The following is a 27,332-nucleotide window of genomic DNA, read 5'->3' as shown; positions in this document are numbered from 1 at the left end:
ATAAAATAATAATATGTACATAAAAATACATATATATATATGCATATAATAAAAGTATGTAATAATAATAATAATAATAATAATAATAATAATAATAATATCTACAATAAAAGAAAATATTAGGAAACGTACATAAAAAATATATACATAAAAATTTACAACAATAATATAAAATAATGATATGTACAAATATATATATATATACACATATGTACATAAAATATACACTAATATAATAATAGTTATAATAATACTAGCAATAGTAATAATTTATAATAATAATATATACACAATATGGTATTTAAAAAATATATATATGTATATATAATAGTATTTAAGAATATATACATAAGAAATATATAACTAATGGCATTAAAAAATATATACATAATATATATAAAATACCTAAAAAAAAGAAGGGGGAAAGAAGAGAGAAGGGAGGGGGGAAAGGAAATCCGGCCAAAGGGGGGTCGTTCACCGGTCGATCGTCGACCGCCACCCGTCGCCGGCGCCGGCCACCGCCCACGGTGGCCGGAAAAGGTAAAATCAATATATGTATATATAAAGAAAGAAAAAATAATAACACAAAAAAGAAAGAAAAAAAAGATTCGAAAGAAGAGGAAAAAAGAAAAAAAATGCAACCTTTTTACTGATGTTTTTTTTTTGTGTTCAAAATTTGAAGGGATTTTTGTGTTTTTTCCTTTTTCAATCTTTGTAAAATCCCCTCTTTCTTACATGATTTTTGAATGGCTTTTTATAGCCATCTTTTACATGATTTTCTATTTTGTAGGTGGTGGTGGTAGACAATGGATATCAAAAATGGGAGGAAAAATGGGGCAAGTGGGAAAGTGGTTAGGTGGCTAGGTTTTTTTAGTTTCTTTTTTTTGGGGGGGTTAGGTTTTTCTTTTTTCTTCTTTTTTTTTTTTGGGTTAGGTTTTTCTTTTTCTTCTTTTTATTTTTTTGGGTTAGTTTTTTTTAGGGGGGCTTAATGGGCTTTTGAATTGGGTTTAATATTTGGGTTTTGTAATGGGTTTGGGTAGATGTAAATGGGTCATGGGTTAAGGGTTTTAGTGGGTTTAGAGGTTTGGTTGGGTTTTGATGAAATCGGGCCCGGGCAATTTGGGCTTCTACATCTAATATTTGGGAATTCGAAAAATCGTGCTCAATCGTGCTGGGTATTGTAGCACCCCAAACCCGACCTAGAAGTTATGGCCGGATTCGGCATGCCACATCAAAAACGTAAAAAAAAAATTTCATTCTAAGTCCATAAAATCGTACTTGGTGTTCAAAAGATTAATTCATTAAGTATTAAAGTGAATGGAAGCTGTGCACCAGGTAGGAAACCGGAAAAGAGGTGGTGAGTCCATCGGATTGCTTAAGTACCAAGCTCCCTTCGGATCCAATCCTAGACATGCATACCGCCATTGCCACACCTTAACGTCATGGATATTTCTAGGAAACCGATTTGATTAAGTCATTTTTAGGAAAAGTGATTAATTTTGGAAAATACTTTCATTGCGGAAGCTTTGCTTGTTGTCGTGTTATTTTGAAATCAACTGTTGTTTTTGAAAACGCGCCCTAAAGCTATCCAATTTCAACAGTTAAAATAAGTATTACCTATCTTAGTAATACATATTAAAACCATCAAAAATAATTAAGTGGCCTTATTACATTTAAAAGCCCAAAACTTCAAACGTAAATAAAAGGATGTCCAGTTCACCAAAAGAAAATCAAACTTTCGAACGGTGGCCACTCAAATTCCTCACAACTCCAAGCCCACTATGGTTGGGGATTTCTGCGTGGATGAAAATAAAAGGGTGAGTTTGGGAAACTCGGTGTGTAAGGAAAACCCATTCAAAGCCCAAGTCAGCTCAAGCCTATTGGGCCTAAGCCCATTCAGTAATAAAGTGGTCTGGGCCGAGCTATTTTCAGATTACAATAAACTGGGCCTTAGCCCCTTATTCAGATAACAGTATGACCCATAAGCCCATTTCAAAATACATGCAACATCAGTAAACATATGCAAGCCCATTTGGGTAACAGTGGTACTGGGCCAGAGCCCTTTTCAGATTACAATAAACTGGGCCTTAGTCCCTTATTCAGATAACAGTATGGCCCATAGGCCTATTTCAAAATACATGCAACATCAGTAAACATATGCAAGCCCATTTGGGGAGACTACTCAACCCACCAACCACTACACTCCACCCGTACTAGCCATACACTCCATGTGGGGAATAGCTCAACCCACCCAGCCCAACACTCCACAGTTGTTGTAACGCCCCCTTTACCCGAGACCGTCGCCGGAGTCGAGCACGAGGCATTACTAAACTTATTTGAGCACTTAAACAAATTCAAACAATTTATATCACACTTTCCAGACAAGCTGTCCAACTGCGTTACAGATGCAAAAGAAACTCGAAATCTAAATCCGTAAATTTTTCCCAAATCTAGGCTCATATATCTACTTACTAATTTTTTCTAGAATTTTGGTTGGGCCAATTAGTACAGTTTATTAGTTGAAGTCTCCCCTGTTTGTGGTTCGTGCTGCTCGACCCTGTTCACTACGAACCAAATTTCTCCATGTACAGAATTCAAATAACCAAGACGTTTATTTCTATTAAAATAGACTCAAAAGGAATCCATACATATATAGTATGACTCCTAATTAATTTTTATAATTTTAATGATTTTTACAAATCAGAATAGGGAGTTCAAAATCACTCGACCTTGTGTCACAAAATTCAAATATCTCCTGATATGAAAGTCTTTTGCTTACACCGTTTCTTCTATGTGAAACTAGATTCAATAAGATTTAATTTCATATTTTATTCAACCTATAATTATATTTTTATGATTTATGGTGAATTTTCAAACTCAGACTACTGCTACTAACCAAAAACTATTTTAGTACAAAATGTTGTTAACTAGTTTATAACATCTTTACTTCATTTCATTTAAACTCTATACATGCCATATAAATCTTCAAACATAAAACAAAAGCTACCGAATTGATCTGGATAGTGTGCTTTGTTGTGTTGATCCGATCTACCCACTTCACTTCAAGTCAATCTACATAAAAATATTAAACACACACAAGTAAGCTTATTGAAGCTTAGTAAGTTCATAGGTTAAAAGTAATGCTTACCAAACATAATATTTCCAAACAATACCAAAACACTTACTAAAGTTTCCTACGATTCACAACCATTGTTATAATAATTCACATAGTTGAGCTCAACAAGAATAACTACTCAATCTCTTCCATTTGGATCACTTCTCTTTATTTCTTATAATCAAATTAGGAAACGGCTTACGAAATTGAGTGCGTCGTTGCTCAATGCCACGATTCACAACTCAGTATGGTTTTCCTCATTGAAATACCATACCTACATTTTTCAACTCGGTATGGGAAATGCCATACCTACATTTCTTAACTTAGTATGGATTTGATAATACCATACCTACATTTCACATGTTTCAGATGGATAATACCATACCTACATTTCACAACTCAGTATGGATGATACCATACCTACATTTCACACTTTGCCATGGAACAACCATGGTCTTATCCAATCAATTCATCACACGTCACGATCTGAACGTACTCAATCCTGCGTTTTTCCTAATTTGCATTTCCACATTTATTCTTTCATTAACAAAATCTACACAATCCCACAACAAATTCGTATATAATAACACATTATAAACTTCAATAATTCACAAATAAACATCTAAATTCAACCATATGAACTTACCCGGCTAATTTGTAGAAGATATTGAAATTTAGGGACTATTCCGCAACTTTTTCTTTTCCTCGTTCTTCTTTGGATTCTTGATCTATAATATAAAATATTTCTACTCATTAGCATTTATTTGATTTCTATTTCACTTCACAATTTATGCTGTTCAAATTTCAAAATTGCACTTTTACCCCAAAATTTACGCTTTTCACAATTTAGTCCCTACTCAATTCACCCATCAATTGAACTAATTTTTCTCAATTAACACTTTATTTTATCATTATAAACTATTTCAAAACCTTTTATATTCTGAATTTCAACAGCAACCTTCAATTCACAACTTTTTCACAATTAGGTCCTAAATATCATTTCCTATCAAAATCACTTAATAAAACCACCTTAATATGAAATTAGAACTTAAATTTCATAATAATTCATCATAAAATTCCCTTATCCATCCAGGGTAACTTCCAATTTCACCCATAAAATCAAAAACTAATGAATTCTACAAGTGGACCTAATTGTAAAAGTCATAAAAACATAAAAATTATCAAGAAAAAGCAAGAATTAGACTCACATGATGTAAAAATATGAAAAACCAGCTTTCTCCAGACCTTCTATGGCGTTTTGGCTGAGAAAATATGAAGAAAATGTCTAGATTTTTCAATTAATCATTATTTAACTATTAACTTTTATCTATTTCCAATTTTGCCCCTTGTTCACATTGTTTTCTTGCTTATTTCATACCCAAACCGTCCAGCCATTAACCTTTGGGTCTAATTGCTCTTTAAATCCATCTTTTTAAATACTTAAGCTATTTACTCACAATTTAACAAATTTTGTGCTATTTTCAATTTAATCCTTTTAATTAATTAGCCATCCAAGCGTTAAAATTTTCTAACTAAACTTTAATACTAACTCAATGACACTCCATAAATATTTATAAAAATATTTATAGCTCGATTTTCAACTTTGAGGTCTCGATACCTCATTTTTGACCCGCTTGACCTAATAAATTCTTTTAATTCACTAATTTCACCATTTCACAAATTCTTCTAAATTCTTACTTGACTCATAAATATTAAATTACTATCTTGTTCAATCTTATTTGTCGAATTTAGTGATCTCAAATCACCATTTCCGACACCAATTGAAAATTAAGTAATTCTGATTCTTGTTAAATTTGCCGCTTAGTTAACGATAAATTGAGGCAAAGCCTCCAAGACGTGGACAAACCACTTTCAATACTTGCTCGTCAATATCCCATCCCATGCATCGATAATAACAACATGGCATGCAAGAAATAACAACAATCGGACATGCATTTAGGTCAATTTAACCCAGGGGTATTTCAGTAATTTATCTACTAGGGGTAAAACTGTAAATTTTTCACTTTTAAAGGTATTTCAATAGTTTATCTATTTAGGGTTTTTCATACATATTCCTACTTTTCACGTACTAACAGAATCACGTACCGAGGGTTCTTACCGAATTGGGCAGTTGGCCCATCATTCCAATTTTGGCCCACTAAGCCCAAAAATATCGAGGCACGTAAATCATGCACTTTGCAGTCCAAATTTTGCAGTTTACCAAAAACATTAATCGATTTACCTCACGAGCATTCGCACACACTCAAATCTACAAAATACCGGTTTTCGGCATTTCGGCTTTTCGACTTTTGCCAATCCAGACTAAGAAAGAGGGTGTTAGTTACACACTGCTTTGCGACGATATGTTGACGAGATCCACACACGAACCGCCTACAATTGGATTACTAACATGTTAATCTAACTATTCAAATACAAACTACATATTAACCCCTTACAATAATCGGCCAACCACACCTACATATCATAGTAAGCTTATAAGAAATCAATAAGCAACTCATTAACAAATTTTTGTCAATGTTTACCACATAATCATAATTTCACTGCAAGTTGTCTTCCTGAGTAACAGTCACTAAATCATTTATAACTGGAGCTAAGAAACTCCAAATCAAGTGCCGTTAATTTTCCTTGAAAATAGACTCATATATCTTCTATCCATAAAATTTTCAGAATTTTTGGTTTGGCCAATCAATACTAGATTTTTCTCAAAGTTTCACATGTTTCACTGTTTGACTAATCTGACCACTTTTCATTACGAATCAAATTTCTCATTCTACAGAATTCAAAATATGTTCTAGTTTATTCCATTTGAAACTAGACTCATTAAGCTTTAATTGCATAATTTATTCAGCTTCTAATTCTTCTCCCACAATTTATGGTGATTTTCCAAAGTCACGTTACTGCTGCTGTCCCAAGCAGATTTATTACCAAATCACTCTTTCACACATACCTTGCATGCATGTTATTTAAACATGTATATCACCAATCAATCATCACATATCTATGATTTTACTTAAGTATAATCTCCATTTCATCATTTTAAAGCACAACATGTTAGCTGATTTTTCCCTTTAACATCTAAGGCACATGCATGCTCATTTGTTTGGCTCAACTTCACCTATCTTCCATTTTTCATCAAAAGAACATGAAACAACAACCATTTCCTTCATTTTAATTAATGACTAAATGCTCACAATACAACTAAAAATTAAAATATACTTCAAGAGTTAAGGTAGAATTAAGAAGAACTCATGAACATCAAGATAGAAGCAAACTACCATGAACTTACCTTCAATTTTCTTCCCCAAGTGACCGAACATTCAAGAGCTTTCTCCTCTCCTTTCTCTTCTCTAACTTTAGGCTATGATGAACAAAGATGGACAAAACTTTGTTCTTTTCACCCCTTTTTTTTTTAATAAAATTTCATATTTCATCCATTTAATTCTTTAATACAAAAGACATGAAATGCCCATCATGGAACATTTACCTAAACCATTATCATGGAACATTTACCTAACCCATTATCATGGAATATTTACCTAATCCATTATCATGATTATCATGGAACATTTACCTAACCCATTATCATTGAATATTTACCTAATCCATTATCATGGAACATTTACCTAACACATTATCAATTTGTACCATGAATTATGGATATCAAGTGCTCATATTGTCTACAACAACATGATGGCTAGCCACTTCATGTAAAATGGGAGGTTTGTCATGCAAATCCTCCTATTTTGCACTCCTATTTATTTGGCCATTTCAATTTAGCCTATAGCATTTTCAAACATTTTCACATAGGTCCTATTTCATAATTTCACTCAGAAATGACAAAATCAAAGCATGAAATTTTGCCAACATTCACAAAATTCCCGAAAATTGGGGCGTTACAACTCTACCCCCCTTAAAGAAATTTCGGCCTCGAAATTTACCTGATCCAATTAGTTGAGGGTATTGTTGATGCATAGTCTCTTCTAATTCCCAAGTAGCTTCTTCCCTTCCATGATTACGCCACACTACTTTTACCAACAGAACCGACTTCCTTCTTAGAACTTTAACCTCTCGATCTAAAATTTGTATGGGTTCTTCCTCAAAGGTAAAATCAGTCCTTACTTTAATTTCTGCAACTGGCAGGACATGAGCAGGGTCAGAATGATAACGCCTTAACATGGAGACATGAAAAACATCGTGAATCCTGTCTAACTCTGGAGGCAATTCCAACTGATAAGCCACTGGGCCTACTCGCTTCAAAACCCGATAAGGCCCAATGAACCGCGGACTCAACTTGCCCTTCTTACCGAACCTTAATATCTTCTTCCAAGGAGAAATCTTTAAGAAGACCATATCACCTACTGAGTACTCAATCTCCTTACGCTTCAAATCTGCATATGACTTTTGCCTATCAGATGCTTCTTTTAACTGGTCCCTAATTATTCTAACCTTATCCTCAGTATCAGCTACCAACTCTAGTCTAAGAATTTGTCGCTCTCCTAGTTCAGTCCAACAACTAGGTGTACGACACCTTCGTCTATACAGTGCTTCATACGGTGCCATTCGAATACTCACCTGGTAACTGTTATTGTACGCAAATTCTGCCAACGGCAAGTAATCCTCCCAACTACCTCGAAAGTCAATCACGCATCCCTCAACATGTCCTCCGAATCAATAACCCTCTCGATCGACCATCAGTTTGGGGATGGAAAGCCATACTTAAGTTCAATCGTGTCCCCAACGCCTCATGCAACTTTTGCCAAAACCGAAATGTAAATCTGGGATCCCGGTTAGAGACAATCGAAACTGGGACTCCATGAAGTCGTACAATCTCTGCACATACAGCTTGGCTAACTTTTGAAGCTAAAAGTTAGTATGTACAGGTATGAAATGGGCTGATTTGGTCAACCTATCCACAATCACCCACACCGAGTCTTTCTTCGATGGTGTCAAGGGCAGCCCACTCACAAAGTCCATCGTTAGCCTCTCCCACTTCCAAAGTGGTATCTTCACTGGCTATAATAGTCCAGAAGGTAATTGATGCTCAGCTTTCAATTGCTGGCATGTCAGACATTTCCCTACAAACTCCGTTACTTCTCATTTAAGTCCAGGTCACCAGTACAATTCTCGTAAGTCGTGATACAACTTATTCCCTCCAAGATGCATGGTACATAGTCCTCCATGAGCTTCCTTCAATATTGTCTGCCTCAAATCAGAGTCCTTCAGAACACAAATTCTTCCTCGGAAACACAGAACTCCTTCGCCATCTAACCGAAACTCGGAAGTTTCCCATTCCTTAACTTGTTGAAAATGAGTGACCAAAGACTCATCGTTCAACTGCTTTTCCTTAATCTGATCCACCAAGATTGGCCTCACTTGCAACTCAGCCAACAAACTTCTATCATCATACAGACTCAGACGAGCAAACATTGATCTCAGATCAGATACAGTTCTACGACTTAGAGCATCAGCTACCACATTAGCCTTGCCTGGTGATACTCGATCGAATAGTCATAATCCTTAAGCAACTTAATCTATCTCCTTTGCCTAAGGTTCAGCTCCTTCTGAGTCAACAAATACTTAAGACCCTTGTGGTCTGTGTATATAATACACCTCTCCCGCATAAGTAATGTCTCTAAATCTTAAGTGCAAATATCACGCCGCCAACTCCAAATCATGAGTAAGATAGTTCCTTCGTGAGGTTTAAGCTGTCATGATGCATATGCAACCACCTTACCCTCCTGCATTAACACACAGCCCAAACCCACGTGTGATGCATCACTGTACACAGTAAAATCCTTCCCAGACTCCGGCTGAATTAACACAGGTGCTTCATTCAGAACTTTCTTCAACTTCTCAAAATCTTCCTGCTGCTTCTTAGTCTATACAAACGGTACTCTTTTCCTTATGAGTTTTGTCAAAGGTGCTACCATCACAGAAAAACCTTCCACAAACCTTCTGTAGTATCCTGCCAACCCTAGGAAACTTCAAATTTTCGACACCGTCCTAGGTGGCTTCCACTCCAAAATTGCTTCAATCTTTCGAGGGTCCACCTTAATCCCTTCGGTAGAGACCACATGTCTTAAAAAGGTTACCTCTCTCAACCAAAATTCACACTTGCTGAACTTCGCGAAGAGTTCTTTCTCTCTTAACACTCGCAGTACTATACGGAGATGCTCATCATGTTTCGCTTCAGTTTCAGAATATACTAGGATATTGTCAATAAAGACGACTACGAACTGATCCAAATTGGAACACACGATTCATCAGATGCATAAATGCTACAGGAGCGTTCGTTAGTCCAAATGGCATAACTAGAAACTCGTAATGACTATACCGAGTCCTGAATGCTGTCTTATGGATATCTGCCTCCTTGACCCTTAACTAATGATATCCAGATCGAAGGTCGATCTTGGAAAATACAAAAGCTCCTCTAAGCTGGTCGAACAGATCATCAATCCTTGGCAGTGGATACTTATTCTTAATCGTCAGTTTGTTCAACTGGCGATAATCAATGCACATCTGCATCGTACCATCCTTCTTTTTCACGAATAGCACCGGTGCTCCCCATGGAGACACGTTTGGCCTAATGAAGCCCCTATCCAACAACTCTTGAATTTGAGCCTTTAACTCTACTAACTCCTTCGGTGCCATCCTATACGGTGCGATGGACACGGACGCCGTTCCAGGCAACAAATCTTTTCCAAACTCAACTTCTCGGTTCGGAGGCAATATTGGAAGCTCCTCCGGAAAAATATCTTGGAACTCCTTTACAGTCCTAACCTTATCCACTGACAATCCTTCCTCTTCTGACTGACTTACAAATGCCAAATAGGCCTCACAACATTTTCGAATCCACTTTTCGGCTTTTAAAGCCGACACCACATTGGACAAATAATCCCTTCGCTCACCTATCACCATAACCTCCTCATCCTTTGTGGTCCTTAACACCATTCATTTAGCAGCACAATCCAGAGTCGCTTTATGCTTAACAAGCCAGTCCATTCCCAAAATGAGATCAAACTCTCCGAACGGTAACTCCATCAGATCTCCAGGGAAAATCCTACCTTGAGTTTCTAAGGGTACATCCCTATACAGTTTGTCTACCCTAACCGAGTGACTCAAATAACTTAGTACAGATACCCCACTCACAATCTCCTCAGAGTAGTCCAAGTTGTCCATAATCCGTTCTGTGGCCTCCAACCAATATTCTGCCACATTCGGGGCTATATCAGGCACGCCCCTAAAGATCTCCGCTCTGTTAGTCCCGAAGTCATTCAAACATAGATCCCTGAATTTTGTTGCCTGAACTTGCTCAGGCAACCCTTTCCAGAACACGAAGCATTGCTTGTGACAGGGCATCATCCTCGGCACCGCGGCCATGAGACTCTACCTCTGTTGCCAGTGGTATTGGTGCATCCACTGCCGACATATGTCTCGAAGATGAAGATCTCGCTCAAGCACTTCCTCGGCTCCGTCCACGGCCTCTTCCACGAACGGCTCTTGTACTCATATCGTATTATCTTGATTACGAATTTTTATGTATTAATTCAATATTCCAGTGTTTATTACATATGTTTTATGAATCAAACAGTAGTTCAGAGTTTGTTTTCGCAGAATTGAAGTCTAGCTACAGTTTCAGTCTCTTATCAGAATTTCCTATGGTTTCAGTATCATCCTATCTAGAGTATCCTAGTAGGATTTTAGTACAGACAGATAAGTCAGAAAAATATCTAGAAGAGTTCATAGTAATACTTACAGACTTGAGCCGGAGATTCGGAATGCCACCTTCTAAAGATCTAAATTTTTAAAATCGAGTTTTTTTTGCATTCTTTATAAAATTTTCGTTTTCAAAAATCTTTATTTTTGTAAACCCATTCCACAGCCGATTTGTTGCAACCTAAGCTCTGATACCACTAAATGTAGCACCCCAAACCCGGCCTAAAAGTTATGGCCGGATCTGGCATGCCACATCAAAAACGTAAAAAAAAAATTTCATTCTAAGTCCATAAAATCGTACTTGGTGTTCAAAAGATTAATTCATTAAGTATTAAAGTGAATGGAAGCTGTGCACCAGGTAGGAAACCGGAAAAGAGGTGGTGAGTCCATCGGATCGCTAAGTACCAAGCTCCTTCGGATCCAATCCTAGACATGCATACCGCCATTGCCACACCTTAACGTCATGGATATTTCTAGGAAACCGATTTGATTAAGTCATTTTTAGAAAAAGTGATTAATTTTGGAAAATACTTTCATTGCGGAAGCTTTGCTTGTTGTCGTGTTATTTTGAAATCAACTGTTGTTTTTGAAAACGCGCCCTAAAGCTATCCAATTTCAACAGTTAAAATAAGTATTACCTATCTTAGTAATACATATTAAAACCATCAAAAATAATTAAGTGGCCTTATTACATTTAAAAGCCCAAAAAATTCAAACGTAAATAAAAGGATGTCCAGTTCACCAAAAGAAAATCAAACTTTCAGAACGGGTGGCCACTCAAATTCTCTCACGACTCCAAGCCCACTATGGTTGGGGATTTCTGCGTGGATGAAAATAAAAGGGTGAGTTTGGGAAACTCAGTGTGTAAGGAAACCCATTCAAAGCCCAAGTCACTCAAGCCTATTGGGCCTAAGCCCATTCAGTAATAAAGATGGTCTTGGGCCGAGCTATTTTCAGATTACAATAAACGGGCCTTAGCCCTTATTCAGATAACAAGATGACCCATAAGCCCATTTCAAAATACATGCAACATCAAGAAACATATGCAAGCCCATTTGGGTAACAGTGGTACTGGGCGAGCCCTTTTCAGATTACAATAAAGCGGGCCTTAGTCCCTTATTCAGATAACAAGATGGCCCATAGGCCCATTTCAAAATACATGCAACATCAAGAAACATATGCAAGCCCATTTGGGAGACTACTCAACCCACCAACCACTACACTCCACCCGTACCAGCCATACACTCCATGTGGGAATAGCTCAACCCACCCACCCAACACTCCACATTCTTGCCCTTGTCACTCGCTTATCAAAGAAATTGAGGCAAAGCCTCCAAAGACGTGGACAAACCACTTTCAAGACTTCCTCGTCAATATCCCATCCCATGCATCGATAATAACAACATGGCATGCAATAAATAACAACAATCGACATGCATTTAGGTCAATTTAACCTGGGGGTATTTCGGTAATTTATCTACTAGGGTAAAGCGTAAATTTTTCACTTTTAAAGGTATTTCAGAATTTATCTATTTAGGGTTTTTCATACATATTCCTACTTTTCACGTACTAACGAATCACGCATCTGAGGGTTCTTACCGAATTGGGCCGTTGGCCCATCATTCCAATTTGGCCCATTAAGCCCAAAAATATCGAGGGCACAGAAATCATGCACTTTGCAGTCCAAATTTTGCAGTTTACCAAAAACATTAATCGATTTACCTCACGAGCATTCGCACACTCGCAAATCTACAAAATACGGTTTTGGCATTTCGCTTTTCTACTTTTGCCGATCCGCACTAAGAAAGAGGGTGTTAGTTACACACTGCTTTGCGACGATATGTTGACGAGATCCACACACGAACCGCCTACAATTGGATTACTAACACGTTAATCTAACTATTCAAATACAAACTACATATTAACCCCTTACAATATTCGGCCAACCACACCTACAGATCATAGTAAGCTTATAAGAAATCAATAAGCAACTCATTAACAAATTTTTGTCAATGTTTACCACATAATCATAATTTCACTGCAAGCTGTCTTCCTGAGTAACAGTCACTAAATCATTTATAACTGGAGCTTCGAAACTCCAAATCAAGTGCCGTTAATTTTCCTTGAAAATAGACTCATATATCTTCTATCCATAAAATTTTCAGAATTTTTGGTTTGGCCAATCAATACCAGATTTTTCTCAAAGTTTCGCATGTTTTACTGTTTGACTAATCTGACCACTTTTCATTACGAATCAAATTTCTCATTCTGCAGAATTCAAAATATGTTCTAGTTTATTCCATTTGAAACTAGACTCATTAAGCTTTAATTGCATAATTTATTCAGCTTCTAATTCTTCTCCCACAATTTATGGTGATTTTCCAAAGTCACGTTACTGCTGCTGTCCCAAGCAAATTTATTACCAAATCACTCTTTCACACATACCTTGCATGCATGTTATTTAAACATGTATATCACCAATCAATCATCACATATCTATGATTTTACTTAAGTATAATCTCCATTTCATCATTTTAAAGCACAACATGTTAGCTGATTTTTCCCTTTAACATCTAAGGCACATGCATGCTCATTTGTTTGGCTCAACTTCACCTATTTTCCATTTTTCATCAAAAGAACATGAAACAACAACCATTTCCTTCATTTTAATTAATGACTAAATGCTCATAATACAACTAAAAATCAAAATATACTTCAAGAGTTAAGGTAGAATCAAGAAGAACTCATGAACATCAAGATAGAAGCAAACTACCATGAACTTACCTTCAATTTTCTTCCCCAAGTGACCGAACATTCAAGAGCTTTCTCCTCTCCTTTCTCTTCTCTAACTTTAGGCTATGATGAACAAAGATGGACAAAACTTTGTTCTTTTCACCCCTTTTTCTTTTAATAAAATTTTATATTTCATCCATTTAATTCTTTAATACAAAAGACATGAAATGCCCATCATGGAACATTTACCTAAACCATTATCATGGAACATTTACCTAACCCATTATCATGGAATATTTACCTAATCCATTATCATTATTATAATGGAACATTTACCTAACCCATTATCATTGAATATTTACCTAATCCATTATCATGGAACATTTACCTAACACATTATCAATTTGTACCATGAATTATGGATATCAAGTGCTCATATTGTCTACAACAACATGATGGCTAGCCACTTCATGTAAAATGGGAGGTTTGTCATGCAAATCCTCCTATTTTGCACTCCTATTTATTTGGCCATTTCAATTTAGCCTATAGCATTTTCAAACATTTTCACATAGGTCCTATTTCATAATTTCACTCAGAAATGACAAAATCAAAGCATGAAATTTTGCCAACATTCACAAAATTCCCGAAAATTGGGGCGTTACGGGTATGGTTTTTTTGGTGAACCAAATATTTGAATAACCTTTTATAATTTTAGTTGTCGAAACCATTTTTTGGAAAAACGGGAATTGACTTTGGAAACGAAAATGACAGAATGGGAGTCACCACTAATCCTTTTTGATGAGGTGTGATCGGGCCACCTTGTAAAAGTGGTTGTTTTTAATAAATGATTTGATTTATTTAAACAACAATTTTGGTCTGCGAAATTTAGAAAGACAGGTTCGGGAGTCGATTACATACGATGAAGGATTAGCACCCTCATAACGCCCAAAAATTGGTACCTAGTTGATTAATTAGTGTCTTAGTGTTGAAAATTGAAAACTTGAAAGACTTTAAAATACGATCCATTTTTTTGTAAAAACACTCGAGTGTTAAAGACCTTCTCATCTCCAAGTAATAAAATGTCACATCCAGTAAATTAGGACACGACATCTCGAACTTTTGAGAATGAGCTTGCTTTTATTTAAAATTAATGTATTCTAATTTTTTAAAAGGATGTTCGGTTATTTAGGGTAAATGAGAAAAGTCGAAACCCAGTAAGTTAGGGCACGTTTTATCGAATTTCTTAATACCGAAAATTGCATTTATTTGCAAAAGCTCTTATCTCGAGGTAACAAGATGTTGTATTCAGTAAGTTAGAACACAACACCTTGCATCTTCGAGAGTAAGCAATTATTTCAAAACTTGTGTTGTGATTTAAAAGAATATTCCGTTATTTAGGTTAAAGGAGAAAAATCGAAACCCAGTAAGTTAGGGCACGATTGTCTCGAATTACCAAATCTGAAATATTACTTTTATGAAAGAATTATTTTAATGTATTGAGTAAAAAATATAACGGGATTTATAGTAAAACATAAAAGCAAATTATGGTATTAATATGTATAATAACATAATAATAGGTGCGACAGATGTCAAAAACAATAATATAAGCAATTATAAAAGATGAAATAATAGCAAGGTTAGTAATATGTAAATATAAACAAATGCATGAGGAAAATAAAATGATCGAATACATAAGTAAATAAATAAATAAATAAAAATAAATAAAACATGGCAAAATAAAATGACAATGATAACGAAAACGATAATAATAATAATAATAATAATAATAATAATAATAATAATGTAAATAATAATAGTATAAAATGATAATAATACATATGGTATTAAACATGATAATAATGTTAATAATGTAAATATGAAATAGTAAGGAACATATATATGTAACATATAATACTAGATTAAAATATATACAATATTTATTGAAAACAATAATAATATAAAAAACTAATAATAACGATATATAAATATATACATATATGTATTAAAATATATCGTAATAATAGAAATAAAAAATATATACGTAGTATTAAAAATATATACATAATAATAAAAATACAATATTAAAAGATATGTATGCGTAATATATAAAAAGTGTATACATAATGTAATATTAAAATATTTACATAGTATATACATATTAGAAATAATAATGTTAAAAACACAACTATTAATAATATTACATAAATATATACATATATTCATTAAAGATATATACATATAATAAAACACATGCTAATGTTAATAATGATAATAAGGATAATAAAAATATGTACATGAAATAGGATAAAAATATATAACTAATAATACTAACGATATATACATAATATATATAAAAGCATATCTGAAACACATATATATTAGAAATGATAATAATGTTAAAACCAATTATTAATAATATTACATAAATATATACATATATGTATTAAAAGATATATACATATGTAATAAAACATATACTAATATTAATAACAAATATAATAAGGGTAAAAAACAGATATATTAATAATAATATGTATATAACGTGGTATTAAAATATGTGTATAATATAGTATTTAAATATGTATACATATATTTATTAGGAATAATAATAACATTGAAAAATAACTATAAATATATACATAAAATATATAAATATATAAGTATTAATTGAAACTAAAAATAATTCTAATAATAGTAAAAATATACTAATAATAATAATAACGATAATGGTAAATATAATAATAAATAATATTAAAAATAATAAAAATGGTAAAAGTAATGTATAAACTAAATTAAATCAAAAAAGGACTAGATTTGAAACAAAAATGAAGTTTTGGGGCAAATTTAAAAAGAAATAAAGGGAAAAGGACCAAAATACAATACACGCGTAACCTGGAAGGACCAAAACAGAAATTATTCCTTCCATCAAAACGCAGCGTATCAGCGGGGACTAAATTGAAAAGCGCGAAAAATTATGGGCCAAATTGAAACTAAATTGAAACTTAATTGCAAAGTAATAAAAAAGCAGAGGGGCTAAATGCGCAAATAGCCTCTCCAATGAAAACACGCGGATCCTGAAGTTGGAGCGGGTTGGGTCGCAGGTTGACCATGGGTATAGGCCAAAACGACGTCGTTTTGGGGTTAAAAGGCAGCCCCCAAAACGACGTCGTTTTGAGAGGTTATAAAAGGCCCAAATGTAACGCCCCAATTTTCGGGAATCCTGTGAATGTTGGCATAGGTTTAATTATGTTAGTGGGCCTCTAGAAGGCCCAAGCTTAAGATAGAACCCGGTAATTTTAGTTAATTTTTGTTCCATAAGAAAAAGGGAGTGAAATTATGAAATAGGACCTATGTGAAAATGTTTGAAAATGCTATAGGCTAAATTGAAGTGGCAAAATAAATAGGAGTGCAAAATAGGAGGATTTGCATGACAAACCTCTCATTTTACATGAAGTGGCCAGCCATCATGTTGTTGTAGACAAAATGTGCACTTGATATCCATAATTTATGGTACAAATTGATACAAATTGATAATAGGTTAGGTAAATGTTCCATGATAATGGGTTAGGTAAATGTTTCATGATAATAGGTTAGGTAAATGTTTCATGATAAGAATTTCATGTCTTTTGTATTAAAGAATTAAATGGATGAAATATGAAGTTTTATTAAAAGAAAAAAGGGTGAAAAGAACAAAGTTTTGTCCATCTTTGTTCATCATAGCTGAAAGTTAGAGAAGAGAAAGGAGAGGAGAAAGCTCTTGAGTATTCGGTCATTAGGAGGAGGAAAATTGAAGGTAAGTTCTTAGTACCTTGCTTCTATTTTGAGGTTCATGAGCTCTTCTTGATTCTACCTTAACTCTTGAAGTATATTTTGATTTTTAGCTGTGTTGTGAGCATTTATTCATGAATTAAAATGAAGGAAATGGTTGTTGTTTCATGTTCTTTTGATGAAAAAAATGGAAGATAGGTGAAGTTGAGCCAAACAAATGAGCATGCATGTGCCTTAGATGTTAAAGGGAAAAATCAGCTAACATGTTGTGCTTTAAAATGATGAAATGGAGATTATTCTTAAGTAAAATCATAGATATGTGATGATTGATTGGTGATATACATGTTTAAATAACATGCATGCAAGGTATGTGTGAAAGAGTGATTTGGTAATAAATCTGCTTGGGACAGCAGCAGTAACGTGACTTTGGAAAATCACCATAAATTGTGGGAGATGAATTAGAAGCTGAATAAATTATGTAATTAAAGCTTATTAAGTCTAGTTTCTAATGAAATAAACAAGAACATATTTTGAATTCTGTACAATAAGAAATTTGATTCGTAATGAAGGGTGGTCAGATTAGTCAAACAGTGAAACATGGGAAACTTTAAGAAAAATCTGGTATTGATTGGCCATACCAAAAATTCTAAAAATTTTATGGATAGAAGATATATGAGTCTATTTTCAGGGAAAATTAACGGCACTTGATTTGGAGTTTTGTAGCTCCAGTTATAAATGATTTAGTGACTATTGCTTAGGAAGACAGCTTGCAGTGAAATTATGATTATGTGGTAAACATTGACAAAAAATTTGTTAATGAGTTGCTTATTATTTTCTTATAAGCTTACTATGATCTATAGGTGTGGTTGGCCGAATATTGTAAGGGGTTAATACGTAGTTTGTATTTGAATAGTTAGATTAACGTGTTAGTAATCCAATTGTAGGCGGTTCGTGTGTGGATCTCATCAGCATATCGTCGCAAATAGGTGTGTAACTAACACCCTCTTTCTTAGTCTGGATCGGTAAAAGTCGAAAAGCCGAAATGCCAAAAACCAATATTTTGTAGATTTGCGAGTGTGCGAATGCTCGTGAGGTAAATCAATTAATGTTTTTGGTAAGCTGCAAAATTTGGACTACAAAGTGCATGATTTTTGTGCCCTCGATATTTTTGGGCTTAATGGGTCAAAATTGGAATGATGGGCCAACGGGCCCAATTCGGTAAGAACCCTCGGTAGTGATTCTGTTAGTACGTGAAAGGTAGGAATATGCATGAAAAACCCTAAAATAGATAAATTACTGAAATACCTTTAAAAGTGGAAAATTTATAGTTTTACCCCTAGGAGATAAATTACCGAAATACCCCTAGGGTTAAATTGACCTAAATGCATGTTTGACTGTTGTTATTTACTGCATGCCATGTTGTTATTATCTGATGCATGGGACTGGGATATTGACGGAGGAAGTACTGAAAGTGGCTTGTCCACGATCTTGGAGGCTTTGCCTCAATTTATTGTTAACTCGAGCAAGCAAGGTCAAGAATCGTGGAGTGTTGGGCTGGGTGGGTTGAGCTATTCCCCACATGGAGTGTATGGCTGGTACGGGTGGAGTGTAGTGGTTGGTGGGTTGAGTAGTCTCCCCAAATGGGCTTGCATATGTTATTGATGTTGCATGTATTTTGAAATGGGCCTATGGGCCATATTGTTATCTGAATAAGGGGCTAAGGCCCAGTTTATTGTAATCTGAAAAGGGCTCTGGCCTAGTACCACTGTTACCTGAATGGGCTTAGGCCCAATAGGCTTGAGCTGACTTGGGCTTTGAATGGGTTTTCCTTACACACTTAGTTTCCCCAAACTCACCCCTTTTATTTTCATCCACACAGGAAATCCCCAACCATAGTGGGCTTGGAGCTGTGAGGGAATTCGGAGTGGCCACCCGTTCTGAAAGTTTGGGTTTCTTCTGGTGAACTAGACATCCTTTTATTTACGTTTGAAGTTTTGGGTTTTTAAATGTAATAAGGCCGCTTAATTATTTTTAATGGTTTTAATATGTATTACTAAGATAGGTATTACTTATTTTAACTGTTGAAATTGGATAGCTTTAGGGCGCGTTTTCAAAAACAACAGTTGATTTCAAAATAACACGACAACAAGCAAAGCTTCCGCAATGAAAGTATTTTCCAAAATTAATCACTTTTCCTAAAAATGACTTAATCAAATCGGTTTCCTAGAAATATCCATGACGCTAAGGTGTGGCAATGGCGGTATGCATGTCTAGGATTGGATCCGAAGGGAGCTTGGTACTTAAGCAGTCCGATGGACTCACCACCTCTTTTCTAGTTTCCTACCTGGTGCACAGCTTCCATTCACTTTAACCTATAATGAAATTAATCTTTTGAACATCAAGTACGATTTTCTGGACTTAGAATGGAATTTTTTTTTTACGTTTTTGATGTGGCATGTCGAATCCGGCCATAACTTCTAGGCCGGGTTTGGGGTGCTACACCAAATTTTAAAAAAAAAAAACACTTTACAGCAGAGGAAAGAAAAAAAAAGGGGGGGAAGGAAATTTCTCTCGGACCAGTCCACTTGGCCAGAGGGTCATGTCATTGTCGTCACCACCCATGCCACATGATGGCCGAACCCGAAAGGTAATTTTTTTTTAAAATATGTATATATATGTATTTAGTAAAAAAAGGGTAAATAGGTTCTAAATAAAATAAATAAAATAAAATAAAAAAAAACGAAAATAATAAACCTTTTATTCGAAACCTTTGAACTCTCCTTTGTGTTTTTTTTGCTGCGATTTTATGCTCGTATTTAGATCTGTTTCTTGTGTTTAAATCTATTCTTTGTATTGATGAAAAGTGGCCGAATCTTACAATGGTTTTAGATTTGGCTTTTTATAGCCTTGTTACATGCTTTTTTTTTCCTATTATTTTTGCTGTCTTTTCTTCTTTTTGGCTTTTGCAGGTGCAAGTGGAGCAAGTGGAGGTGCTGCAGGACAGGTGGTGTCAGAGGAGCAGCCGCAGAGGGTGGTTGAGGCTTGCGGCTAGGGTTTCTGATTTCTGAAAATAGGTTGTGGGCTAGGGTTTGCATATTGGGCTTTAGAAATTGGGTTTGGTTTTAGTTGTTTGGGGTGGGTTTGTTAATAGGTTTTATTTTATTGGGCCCGGGCAAATTAAGGGTCTTACATTAGTGTACGAGTTTTCAAAAATCAAAAATCAATCGTATTTTTAAAGGTATAAAGGATCGTATCCAATCGTGCTAGGTATGATACTGCATAGCTTTGAAACGAGAGAACTTTGACTGCTAATTTGAACTATTCAAACATTTTAAAAAGAATCATACTTTGAAAAATCTTTTCTTTAAAAAATCTTTTGGTATAAGGATAGCATCAAATCAATTTGGTACCAATTTTTGGGCGTAATGGGGGTGCTAACCCTTCCTCATGCATAACCGACTCCCGAACTCTTTTTATTTTTATTTTACGTGAACCAAATTTATTTTTAATGGAATAAAACGTTCTAGTAGGTGACCCAATCACACTTAAACCAAAAGATTGGTGACAACTCCACATTTTTGTTTTTAAAAAGTCAATCCCCATTGTTTTCAAAATAAAAATAGTTTCGACAGTTATGATTTCTTTTTATAATTAAAAAAAAAACACATCTAGACAAAAATGAATTTGGACGAATGAGTGTCTAGATTTCAATGACCTAGGACAACCTTTTGTCTAAATTCATTCTAAATTATAATTTTGAATAATTTTTATTTTTAAATAATATTATTTTAAAAATATTTATGCATGTTTGTACTCGAATTTGTACGTAATTTAACTAAAAGAAAGTCAGATGTATATTATGCATGTAACTTTTTCACATTCTTCTTTACAACCCTAAAACTTATATAAGAGTGTTTTTGTCTAATTTTGATTTAATTTATTCATATAATTATTATATTCTTTTTAAAAAATAAAATACTATGAATTTGAATTTAAAATTTAAAAGCTAGGATATTTGTCGTCAAATCCCTGTATTGGGAGGGTAAAAGTATTAAGGGAGTCGATGTACCTAGAGTCGGTTTGTATTTTAACCCATATATTGAAAAAATGGGTAAATTAACTCTTATACCTTTTGAAACATGGAAATTAACTCATTCGTTAAAATTTATCCGTTGAATGATGACGTGGAATGTTAAATCCATATTGAATTTTTTTTTATGGATATACTATAAAAATGGTCATCCAACTATGCATTTCGTTCTATTTTGGTCATCTAGCTATTAAATTTTTGGATTTATCCAATGAACTTTTCAAAATTAAATATTTTAGTCACTTTAAGCTGATATGAGCTTTTTTTTATTCGTCTGGTAAAAAAATTAGCACTCTAATATTTACATAATCTATCAATTTGATCCTAAATATAAAAAATTAACAAATTTAACCATCAATATTTACAAAATTTGTCAATTTAGTTCTAAATCTAAAATATTCAATAATTTGGCACTCAACACTTACAAAATCTATCAATTTAGTCTTAACTTTAAAAATTTTAAAATATTTTTTTAAAAAAAATCATTTTTAACCCTTTATAACTTTCAAGACACTTGCAGCAATTTCTTTTACTATAATGGCTTCACACTACATCAAACCAATCGATTTGGAACCTATCTGGAATAATTAGCTTCATTATTACTCAAACATATAACGTTTTTAATGACTTTATTTTCTTTTGGATCTTAATTTTTTGTGTGTTTTATCCTAATTTTTTAGAGTTCTTTTGCAAGTAACTTGAAAGAGGGTGCTATTTTTTCTTATTTTAATATCTCACATAGATTTAACGATAGGTTATAAAGGGCTAAAAATGATTTTTTTTTTTAAATTTAGAGTTAGGACTAATTTAAAAATTTATATAAACGTTGAGGGCCAAATTTATTGAAACATTGAGAGTTAAATTTGTTGAATTTTTATGTTTATGATCAAATTGATAGAATTTATAAACATTAGAGGGCTGATTTTGTTACTAGACAAATAAAAAAAACCCACATCAGCTCAAGTGACTAAAATATTTAATTTCAAAAAATGTAGTGACTAAATCGAAAAAAATTAGTAGTTGGGTGACCAAAACAGAACTAAAGGCATAGTTAGGTGATCGTTTTTATAGTCTACCCATTAAAAAGTAATTTTCAGAGTTCTGCATCACCATTTAACAGATAAAATTTAACGAAAATGTTAAATCACAAGTTTTAAAACGTAAAAATTAAATTACCTATTTTTTAAATAAAAAGAAGAAGAAGAAGTAGAAATGCAACAACCGCATTAAAAGTGTAAAACCAACCCACATTTAAGTGAAAACTTTCCGAAAAGACACAAAGCAAAGGAAGTTTCCTTTGTATTAGTTAATGATTATGGCCTTCCATCAACCCTAAGGCCAAAAGCTTAAGCTTCACTTCTTTTCTTATCATACTTCCAACTACACATTCAGCTGTCAATAACTACCATTAAGCTTTTTTAAGTTATAATTACAACTAAACACTAAAATGTATTTCATACACAACATCTTTTTAACTTTTTCATTAACCTAAAACCTACTTAATCCAACTCGTTTTATAAAATGCATATTAAGTTGTCGTTTGAGTTTTAGCTCGATTGGCATGAGTATTGTCGTCAATGTGGGAGGACGTAGATTCGAGTGCGCTAAAACGCTATGAATAATTCTAGAAATTGTAATTTGAGATTCTTCAGTAATTTCTTTTTTTTTTTTTATAAAACTTCTTTTTAAACATATCTTTTTCTCCAAAATTTTAAATGAAAAGAAAAAGGAAACTTCTTTTTAAATATATTTTTCTTCAAAAAGAAAATGTCATTATTTTTAAACTGTGATGCTGTTGAATTTCTATATAGGATTCATTACATATTTTTCATCCTTTAATTTGTCAATTTTTTTCAAATTAGTCCTGATTTGGTATTTTTTAGTGACACTATTATACTTGAAATATGTGACGAAATAAGATTACAACACGTTGCATTGATGATATCGGTATCATTTGAAAAATAAATAAAAATTATAAAATTTAAGCATGTAAAATATATAAAAAAAATGTTATAAATAAAGAATATAATTCTCGAAATTGAACATAAGGAATTGAAAATTACAAAAATGTTAAAAAAAAAAAAAAACTTGGGCATGATTTACACTTCGAGTTTCCTTGTTCTTTAGAGCCTTAACTAGGAGTCTCTACTCTCCCTAGACCAGTTGTCATTTTCTCTGCTTTTGGAAGTCCCAACTAGAGGATTGGAACAAGGTGAAAGACCTTTGGTGGGCTTTTGTCACACTGTCATCATGGCTCGCGTCCATTTCAAGCTTTCTCAAGAAGATTGCTCAACTTGCTAAGGCTATTTGGCGACTAAGGCTCTTGACTATTTGAAATCTCTGCAACATGAAGTAAAACCAACAACCGATATCCAGAGAGAATGGAAAAGGAATTTTAAAATGCACAAATCCCAATTGAAAATAACTTGGTATTTGCTCCTCAAACTCCCCCTTCTCTATTTCCCATTTTAAACCAAAATTTCTTATCAAACATGGTGAACTTTGTCTTGAAAATTTCAGTTAAGGGCTATAATGGAACAACAAGGAAAGAGCCGGAAAATAGAGAAAATGAAACATAGTTAGACTAATGGGGCATACCTTAATCTTGAGTGGGTTATGAATTATGTATGTGTGACTCGTATACTTTGATTTAAGTAAAAGACAAATTTTAAATAGGTAAGGAATCGAAAGCTGGTGTGTTGGGTATGCAACTTATGCAATATGTAGCATCATTCACAATAGTAAAATTTATAACCCAACTAATGGATAAATAATATACTGTCATCAGCATTACATGATAGATGAAAAGTAAATGTGGTCATGAGTTATTTGCCCTTGTGATAAATGACTTGATTACTAGTTGATAGTAATTGACTTTTCACGAAAGAAGATGTAATAGTTATCATAAGATAAAATAGGATCATATTGAGAGAACAAATTTATCCCAAAGAGATTAAGGATGTACTATGAGAGTAATACACTTATGATAAGGTCATTAGACGACTACTTATTAAGTAGATTTCATAATTGTATGTAATTAGGGAGAGCTCAATCACGATACTATAATAAAATGATTCCGTGACTAAATAAGTTTATAATTAATAAGCGTAAAGTTAGAACTTAATTATAAATTATTTAAATTCTAATTATATATGTTCAATCGATCTCTCCACTAGCTTTTTGAAACCATAAATGAATTGTATGCAGAACTAAATAAACAGAAACGAATCGAAATTATGAAGTTAGAGAAATGTGTTATATTCACAAATGAATATTTTTTCTCACTAAGTATAGAAATTACTTGAGAATTACTTTAAGGTTTTCAAATTATTATTCAATTAATTACAATTAAACAACTGAAGTTTGAAAGTAGAATTAAATTAATTAATCATTGTGAATCCATCAAATAAGGAAATTAAATATATTTCCTCATAGGTTCTTTTACGATAAAATGGTCATACGAATTTAACGAAATTAGAATTGGATTGAGAAAGTTATGTAATTGAGAAATTAATTTATCTAATTAATTAATTAATATTTATTTTGAGAAATAAAAATAAATGTTGGGTTGAATTAAATTATAATATGTTGAGTAAATAATCTTGGAAACACGTATAATTCTACCCAATTCATTGGAGGCTCAATTCCCCTCGTATGACAAGTGAGGGGTGTCAACCCTAGTAATATTCACTAGGGTGTGCCACCCACTTCTCTCTTAGTTAAACTAGGGGAGTGGTTTCTATTTAAATAATATTATTCGTTTAAGCCTTATAAAAACACAATTATTCTATTTCTCCCTATAAATAGATGATACTAGTTGACCTAAAAAAGAGACATTTTGAGTATTTAGTTATGGTTATTCTGCCAAAAAGTAGTGAAAATTATTTACTTAGAATAAATTATATTTTTTAAAAATTACGATCTTTAGCGATTTCTATAAAAAGAATGATTTTCCTACTAAAATTAATAAAATCATTTTTTGTTTTATGTTTGGTTTGTGTTGCTCGACCCCACACTTGACACAATTCATGGTACAAGAATAGTGAAGAATGTCATTCGGCTGAAAATCAAAATTGACTCGAATTCGTCTTGCGAAAATCATAGGTACTTGTCGATAAAAATTTATGGCTATAAATATCACAAATCCGCATAGTTTTATTAATTTTGATAAGATGTGACAATTTTTTTAATTATATGCATGTTTTGGATTATGTATGTGAATGAATGTATTTTATTATTTTATTATATATATGATAAAATAATTTTGCCAAAGTTATGATTCCTAAAAAGTAGATTGGGTGTAATTTTAGGTTTTAATAAATTTTGGGATATGTAATTAGATTGTGGACTATCATCTCCACGTAGGTTTTATTTTATTATTAGAATTATTCATGTGAACCAAAAACGAACTTAGGTTTTTCTATAACCTAATTTTCTAGTGAAACCCGGAGAACCATGACGTATCCAAAACTGGTCGAGATGATGCAAACCCGATCTAACCAACTGGCAAAAGATCGGTAATGGGCCAACTGGAAAAGGCTAGTGGTGATCTGACCGATGGTGATTGGACAACCAATGATGAAAATAGTGACCTTTGGTGGTGACGACGATTCAGTGGTAGATCCCTTATGTGATTTTTCAAGTCTTTTGGGGGTATTTGACTTTCACGTAGAAGACCCAAAGAACGCTTTGGGATAATAAATCATGGAAACTTTAAACAATCAAAGTCATTTAATTTTATGTTTTTATATTATAGCATGATGATATTTAAACTGACTAGAAAATATGTTCATGCATGTGTAAGATAAACATGGCATATAGTTTAGGAAAAAGAAGGTCACATGCACTTGTCATGACCTTTTAATCATTCATGATTGAAGCTGAAAATAAAAAATTGCATGTTTTCTAAAAGATTGAGTGAGAATTTTGAGAAAAAGTAGAAAGCATGAGAATGCGAAATATGACTTATATGACTTATCTACTTCACCAAGGTAAGTTGGAGACTGTTGGATCTAGTGTCCTAAGTGTAGTAAATTCATTTTGTATAATTATATTTTTCAAATAAACTGATTTAATAAAATATCCATTAATTAAATTGATACCCTTTGTAAATTATTCTTGATGCTTTTGCACACAAAGCAAAATGTAAGCAAATGTTGGCTCATTGGTTATCTAAAGTTTAACTAATATTAAGAGGTATTACGTGGTTGGATCATAATATGGAAAGACTTGTATTAGTAGATAAACATAAACATACCCTTAGTCTAATCGAAAGTGAGCAAATTGATTGAAATACTAATATATCGTCTATCAACTCCAATTGAGGAAATACTTTATCTTGAGCATCGGAGCGGATGGCTCCTAATCGATAGAGACATAGATATGACTAACTGGACTGACAATATTGGATAGGACTTACGTAGAATAAATCTTAGATATATTTATGGATTTATTCACTTGTGATGTTCATAGTGTGATATACATTAATCCTAAATGAATGATGGACTATGTATTCGTGACTTGTATACTTTGATGTAAGTAAAAGATAGAGTTCAAATAGATAAAGAATCGAAAGCTGGTGCATTGGGTATACGACTTTTGTAATATGTAGCATTTTTCACAATAGTAGAATTCTTAGCTCAAATAACGGGTAAATGATATCCTCTTATCGGAATTACATGATAAATGAAAAGTAAATGTGATCACGTGTTATTTGTCTTTGTGATAAATGACTTGATTACTATTTAATAGTAATGATTTTTCATAAAAGAAGATGTAATGATTACCACGAGATAAAATAGAATCATATTGAGAGAACAGATTTATCCCAAAGAGATTAAAGATATCCTATGAGAGTAACACATTTATGACAATGTTATTGGACGAATA

The 27,332-nt window shown here is 33.2% G+C and overlaps 2 long non-coding RNA genes across 2 annotated transcripts in view; one reads left to right on the top strand and one right to left on the bottom strand.

Moving 5' to 3' along the window:
* Positions 1 to 19,473, top strand: part of LOC128280819 (uncharacterized) — a 72,854-nt gene extending 53,381 nt beyond the window's left edge. Inside the window, exon 3 of the long non-coding RNA XR_008270996.1 lies at positions 19,233 to 19,473. This is a non-coding gene — a long non-coding RNA (uncharacterized LOC128280819). The remainder of the gene's footprint in view (positions 1 to 19,232) is intronic.
* LOC128280820 (uncharacterized) lies at positions 2,784 to 4,404 on the bottom strand. The gene is made up of 3 exons (XR_008270997.1): positions 4,324 to 4,404; positions 3,762 to 3,843; positions 2,784 to 3,072 (listed from the first exon to the last, which is right to left on the bottom strand). It is a non-coding gene; the product is annotated as an uncharacterized LOC128280820 (long non-coding RNA).
* Positions 19,474 to 27,332: the final 7,859 nt, after the last annotated feature.

Source organism: Gossypium arboreum, chromosome 9, assembly GCF_025698485.1.
Source record: "Gossypium arboreum isolate Shixiya-1 chromosome 9, ASM2569848v2, whole genome shotgun sequence".
NCBI classification, from domain to species: domain Eukaryota; kingdom Viridiplantae; phylum Streptophyta; class Magnoliopsida; order Malvales; family Malvaceae; genus Gossypium; species Gossypium arboreum.
The sequence above is the reverse complement of the archived record's forward strand: the minus strand, read 5'-3'. Positions and strand labels throughout refer to the sequence as shown.